We start from the raw sequence: 6,000 nt of genomic DNA on the forward strand, positions 1-6,000 counted from the left end.
CTAATGGGACAGTATCATTAGGAATAAAAGGAGAAAAAAGGAAGAATGAGTAACTGGAGCCTTGGCCCAGCCCTAAGCACTAAAGTCCATTCTTACTGTGGAGGATCCTTCCAGATTGCTCTCATGTGGCAGAGAGGCCCGGATGCCTCAGTACCAAGTGCTCAGAGAGCTGTTCAGAAGGCAGTCTGGACATGACGTTATGAGGCAAGAATATACGACAATGAAGAGGGTAAAAAATAACAACTCAGGGTTTAAGCCAGGGCTAGTTTAAGCTCTGGGTACATCAGGCTAGACCTGCCCAGTTCTGGTTTCTTACAACTTCCTCTGAAGCTTTTAGTACAGCAAAAGGATGCTGGAGGAGGAGAGTCCCCTGCTGCTAAGCCTTCACCATCACTGGGGAGGTGACTTTTTTGTAGTTTAATAGTAAGTTGTCGGTTTTCAAGCCTGTCAGTGCAGTGCCTTTCTCCCACAGAGAGTAGCTCATTTCAGCAAGGAGTTATTCCTGGTATATATGAAAGAGAAAAGAGCTTCCTTTTTTCTTTAAAGGAAAGGAGAAATAGTCTTCCTGACAGAATCCCAGTGATGGCATTGGGCTATCAAATACTGGGAGAACTCCCTAAAAACATTAATTACGGCAATGCCAAAAGCAGCAAAAGGTACCCTGGGAGATGGCATACGAAGGGTGCCCTTGGTGAGACACAGGGCCAGTCCCTCAGGCGTGTGTGCCAGTGACCAACTGCAGGTGCCTGGGGAAGGAACGCAAGACCGGGAGGTGCTTGGAACTGTCTGTCCTCTCCTATTCCAGCTTCTGGAGGCTCATGCTCTGCCCAGCACCTCATCTCCTTCCTGTCACTGTTGACTGAATTTTGTTTCAATTTGCTGTCACTTTGAACATAGGGAAAGGAGGGGAAGCAGGTCTACAAAGCAATTTCCAATGTGTTTCCCTATCTGTCTGTCTGCTCTGTACAAATAGTTGTTTTTCTTAGGGATAAAGGCTGAAGATAATTCCTTTAAGTGGCAATTAAGCTCCAGGGGTCTGCAGAAAGCTGCAGCTTTCTTCAGCTCCTGCAGAGGCACAGTTTGAGCCACAGGTTTCCCTACTTCCCTAAAGACTTTTTTCCTGTCTTTGTTTTGTGTCTGGCACAGTGATTACGGCCTCACTTCTCCAGGGTAGCCCAAAGTGATTGGAGCAGCAGGGAAAATGACAAACCGAGGATGCTCCATAAAATGGCTGTGCCCTCTTTCTGAAATGCACTAATTTCGTAGAGCAGGGACTAGTTTCCTCTCAATCCTGATTTGAACTCCTTGTGTTTCACCTGCAACACCTTTGTTTTCCAAGCACTAAGCCCAGTTCAATCTCCTTTTACCCATGCTGTGCTGGCAAATATTGGAAAGAGACTTTTGATCATGTTGGATGCAATACTGTGGAGCAAGACTTGCACTCCAAGACTCAAAGCGAGTCTCCTCAACAGACATGTGTGATCAGTTTGGCTCATTAGTTAATGAGGTTAATGAGTTCACCCGTATGAGCCATCTGATATGAAAGGGGACGTGTCTAGCCATAGTGATTGCTCAAGATGACACAGCAACTCACTGGCAGAGCTGGGAGCAAGCAGAGCACAGCTGCGCAGGGCTTTATCTTCAGGCCTCCTCCAGGTCTGAAGTCATCCCATCCACCCTTTGGAGCAAGTGGATGGACACAGCCGTGCGCTTGAGGAGACGGCTCAAATTCAGTCTGGTGTTGGGCTTGTGCAACGGGAGATACAAGATGTCAGCATGCAGCCTGGGTTGGAAATGTTCTCCACTATCAGTGAGGCTCATGAACCTTAAAAGAGCTTCAAAGCCTACCCACACCTCCATTCGCAAAGAAACGTGAGCAACTAACTCAGAGGATCTCCCTTTCCTAGACAGGCTTATTATCAATGGCATCAAATAGTGGGATGTTACTGTTTCTACCTGGTTTTAATTATTTATCACCCCTGAATTATGCACCATTGGTGACAGTAATTTTCTCTGATTTGGACAGGTGGATGGAATTACGTCCCTCTCTGTTTGGTGTGCTAACAGAATCAGAATTAATATTTTGTCTTGCCTGGCTTATCTTAGCTAGACAGTAGCTATTATTTCACCTACTCTGTTTCTCTTTCCCCTCCCTGCCACAACTAAAATAATTTGATTTTGAGCTATACTCGAAGCAGGACTCACCTCAAATCAGATTTCAAATTCCTTGACCGGAGTCCGATCTCAATGCTATCAATCTCCACCACATCTGAGCACAATCAGTCATGTAATAGGACAGATCAAGCAGGGAGAACACATTTTGTGGGTCACTGCAGACACCTGCACGCAAACATACACACATATTTGACTTTGTGTGCATGCAAGCCAGCATGGGGCAGAGTGAGAAACTGCTTCCCATCAGCCAGCATGGCACATGCTCCTGCACCCCGTTCCATGGCCTTAGGGCCATGCAATCCCCCACAGAGGTCATGGTTACGTCCCTGCAAGTCTATGTGAGTGCACACGCAGAGGAGCATTCCTGGGTGCTCCTGCTGCATGGCTCTGAGTGTGTCTGTGAATACCTTGCTGTGCGCGTGTGTATGCTGGGAGGCAAATGGGTGAAAGCAAGGATTTGATTACTCACAATGTGCTCTACCTCTGCCCTTTCTTTTTCTACTCTGTTCCCACTCATGATGAATTACAGCCACCACCACTGGTGTTAGTCTCCCAGTGTTGGATGGTGTGTTGTGTTAGATTCTATACATATTGCATTGTTTGCCTTCTTCTTTTCCCTCTCCCCTCCCTGCTCATGGTTGGTTGTTTTCTCTTCACGTGTGGCATCAAAAGGCCGTTTGAACAGCAACTATCCAATCCGAATGAAATGGGATGTTGCTTGTGGAAGATCCAACAGAAGCCTGAACAGAACTGATACTAAATTATGAATTAGCTGGAGATTTTTCTCACCTCTTTTCTTTCTCTTTATTTTTTCTTGCCTTTTTTTTTTCTCCCTGTCTATTTTCCTAACCCTAATTAAAATGTGCTGGGCATAAAACTGTAATGAAGGGCTGGAGTCATTATTTTTGTTTATGGCAAAACCCAAGCGGAACAGAACTCTAAATGGGCTCTGGTTGAGTCCCATCTCCCTCCATAAAGACTGTAATAAATACCAGCCACATTGATTTTCCTTCCCCATGAAACCTTTGCTATTTGTTCTGGCCTAAGTGCACTGTGTTTTCCTCTGAGGTTTCTTTTTCTCTAACTGTTCTATTATTTGTTGTTGTTGTTAATCTGTGTTGAGTGTGTAATTGAGATCCTAAGAGGGAGGTTAAGAGAAACCCCCTTGGGAAGACATCTGACCTACATGAAGAAAGAGAAAAAATAAAATAAATAACCCAAGCCATTGAGGCCAACTGCTCCATTTACCTGGTGGAGCCATTTCCTTTATCAAGAGTTCTCATCCACCCCAGGCTTAGCTCTCTTTCTGTAATTAGTTCTATGTATGTGTTTTTAACCTCTACTTGATTTTTGCATTGATTTCTTTGCCTTGGGGGGACATTTGCCTGTTGATTCCCTAGGCCTGATTTTCCCATTACCTGCAGTTGTCTGCCAAACTGGTGTTACAGTCAGGGACATCACAGGCAGAGGTAGGATGGGGCCCCTTTTCTCTTCCCATTTGCATGCTGAGATTTAACCTGGCCCACGCGATACAGTACATGTTGGGGGGTGATGTAGAAGATATCTCAAAGCACAGATGACAGCTACTTAATTCCTCTTGGGTTTCCCAGGGAATGAGGCATAGGCACGGCTGAAAGCCTCCTGAAAGACTGTCTGGGAAAGGCGTGTTAACCCAACCTCAGACACTGCTCACCCACTTTCTATCCACCGCCAGCCACCTGATCCGGGCAGTCTATATCCTGAGCACCTGAACTTCCTGTCTCCCTTGTTGGGTTGCTGCCGCAGGGACGTATTGCAAATACATGGAATCCATTATTGCCTGCTCACTGTACCAGTTCCCGAATCTCAGCAGATAAAGAGTTCTTAGTGTTTTCCTAATGCCTCTTTGTAGTTTATTAGAGGCCTAGGAGGCATGAGGGGGAAATGAGAATGTGACTCAGAAATCCCTGTTCTGAGTCACGTGCCTCCTTTTCAATCTCATTTGTAACCAGACTATTAGAAGTAAATTATCCGAGCCAAGTGGCAATGCTGAAGTGTAAGGGCTGGGCGGGGAGAAGTAACACTTCCCTCTGGTGTCTCCAGATGCAAGCAGCTTAGTTCAGCCAGTTTAATCTGCCCCTTTCTGCCCATACTGGGATTTTTGCTGTTACTACGGGAGGATTGTTGGCACTGACAGTTGTGGACATGGCTGGCTTGATTTTCCCTCCAGACCTGATGAAAAAGTGCCCCTCTTGGCTGCAGCATGGGGATGTCTTCATGCTCTTGACATGCAGCTGGGAACAGGAGAGGGAGGTGCCCATGTGATGCCAGCTCTGCTCTCCCTGAAGAATCCATCGATGGAGAGGCCGTGAACTGACAGCTCTGCTCTGCTTGCTGTCGTGTTTCCATGGTATTTCCATCACGCCTGTTTCCAGGGATGTCTAATAAACTGAAGCAAATTGGGATGAGGGATTATCAGGCGTTAAATGGTGCTACTGAGCCAAGCCTCCCGCTCCGTTCATTATGACGCCTTTCTATTTTCTCCCAGGGACTGCCGGCAATCCAAACTGAGGCAGGGTGAGGAGGTGGCTGCTGGCGTGTCTGTGCCTGTGTTAAGCAGTTGGGGCTCCTCCAGGTCCTGGCTTGTCTCTTGGTGAAGGTCAGGTCCTGTTTCTGTTGAAGGAATTTCATATCTCTCAGTAGGGGCTGGATCAAGCCTTTAAAGAATTAGACTCTGCTTCAGTTCATACAAGCGAGCTCAACCTCTCAAAAATTCCCTTTTGATCCCTCCTATTCCATTCAAGAATTGCCCTGAGTGTATGTATTGACTTTCCATGGAAAGTGGACATATCCACATAAGAAACCTTGCTGCTGAAGGTTTTATAGAAGTAATATTGACCTTCCCATAGACGCTGAAGAGAATAGAAAGTCCTGCTTCTCTGTAAAACTAAACTAAAATTGTATTTGACGAGTTCTATAAAACGCTTATAGATTTTTATTTTTTCCTACTTTGGCCAAAACACCTTTTTTTCCCCACAAAGGCCGGAGGCAGAATATTTACAGAGAAGGGGAGAAACATGTTTTTGAAAAATATTTGTGCTGGCAAATCGTTGCAAATTTGTAAGCTCCCAGATGCATCTAAATAAATAATAGCAGAACTTTGGCTGCATTTACAAAAAATACATTGGATTTATGGGCTTGTTTCAGGTATAATCGGGATCTAAGTTAGGCTTACTGAGAGTATTTACAGGCTTTATACAGTTTACAATGAAAGCAGTACCTGTGCAGTCCTGTGGGAAGTAAATCCAGGTCACACCCACTCCAAAACCAGGTCAAACCCTGTTTTTATTGGCAAGCCTCTGGCTGCTGCAGTTGTGCCCTGCTGTGGCCACAGGCTCACGGATCCTCCCAGAGATGTTGCAGATTTTCAGGTGGCGACATCAGTTCCTTCCCTGGGTGAAAAGGTGAGTCTCTGCACACTGGGAGAAAACAAATGGTTCAGGGTTAGGTTGGGCCTGGAGGGATACTAGCCACCCGGGGGATATTAGCTTGCCAAACTGCACATGGTGCTGGGCTGGACAAGACAGCTGGGCAGAGAAAGATCTGTCCTGTTTCTGAGCTGGTGCCCCGGAGGGATCCCATGGCACCTTGTGCCTACTTTTAAAAGGTGCGGGAAAATGCCAGTTCTTCCCAAGAGCAGCTCAGATCTTCTGTTCTTGCTGCTCATTGTCTCCCGTGGCTCGTATCCTGACAAGAGCTCGTCACTTATCAGCATTGCTTGCCCTAAACCCTGCAAACCATCGATCAAGCCTTTTCCCTCCCTGGAGTAGGAGCGTCTCCAGCAAT

The sequence above is a fragment of the Pelecanus crispus genome, chromosome 20 (assembly GCF_030463565.1).
Source record: "Pelecanus crispus isolate bPelCri1 chromosome 20, bPelCri1.pri, whole genome shotgun sequence".
Classification (NCBI taxonomy): domain Eukaryota; kingdom Metazoa; phylum Chordata; class Aves; order Pelecaniformes; family Pelecanidae; genus Pelecanus; species Pelecanus crispus.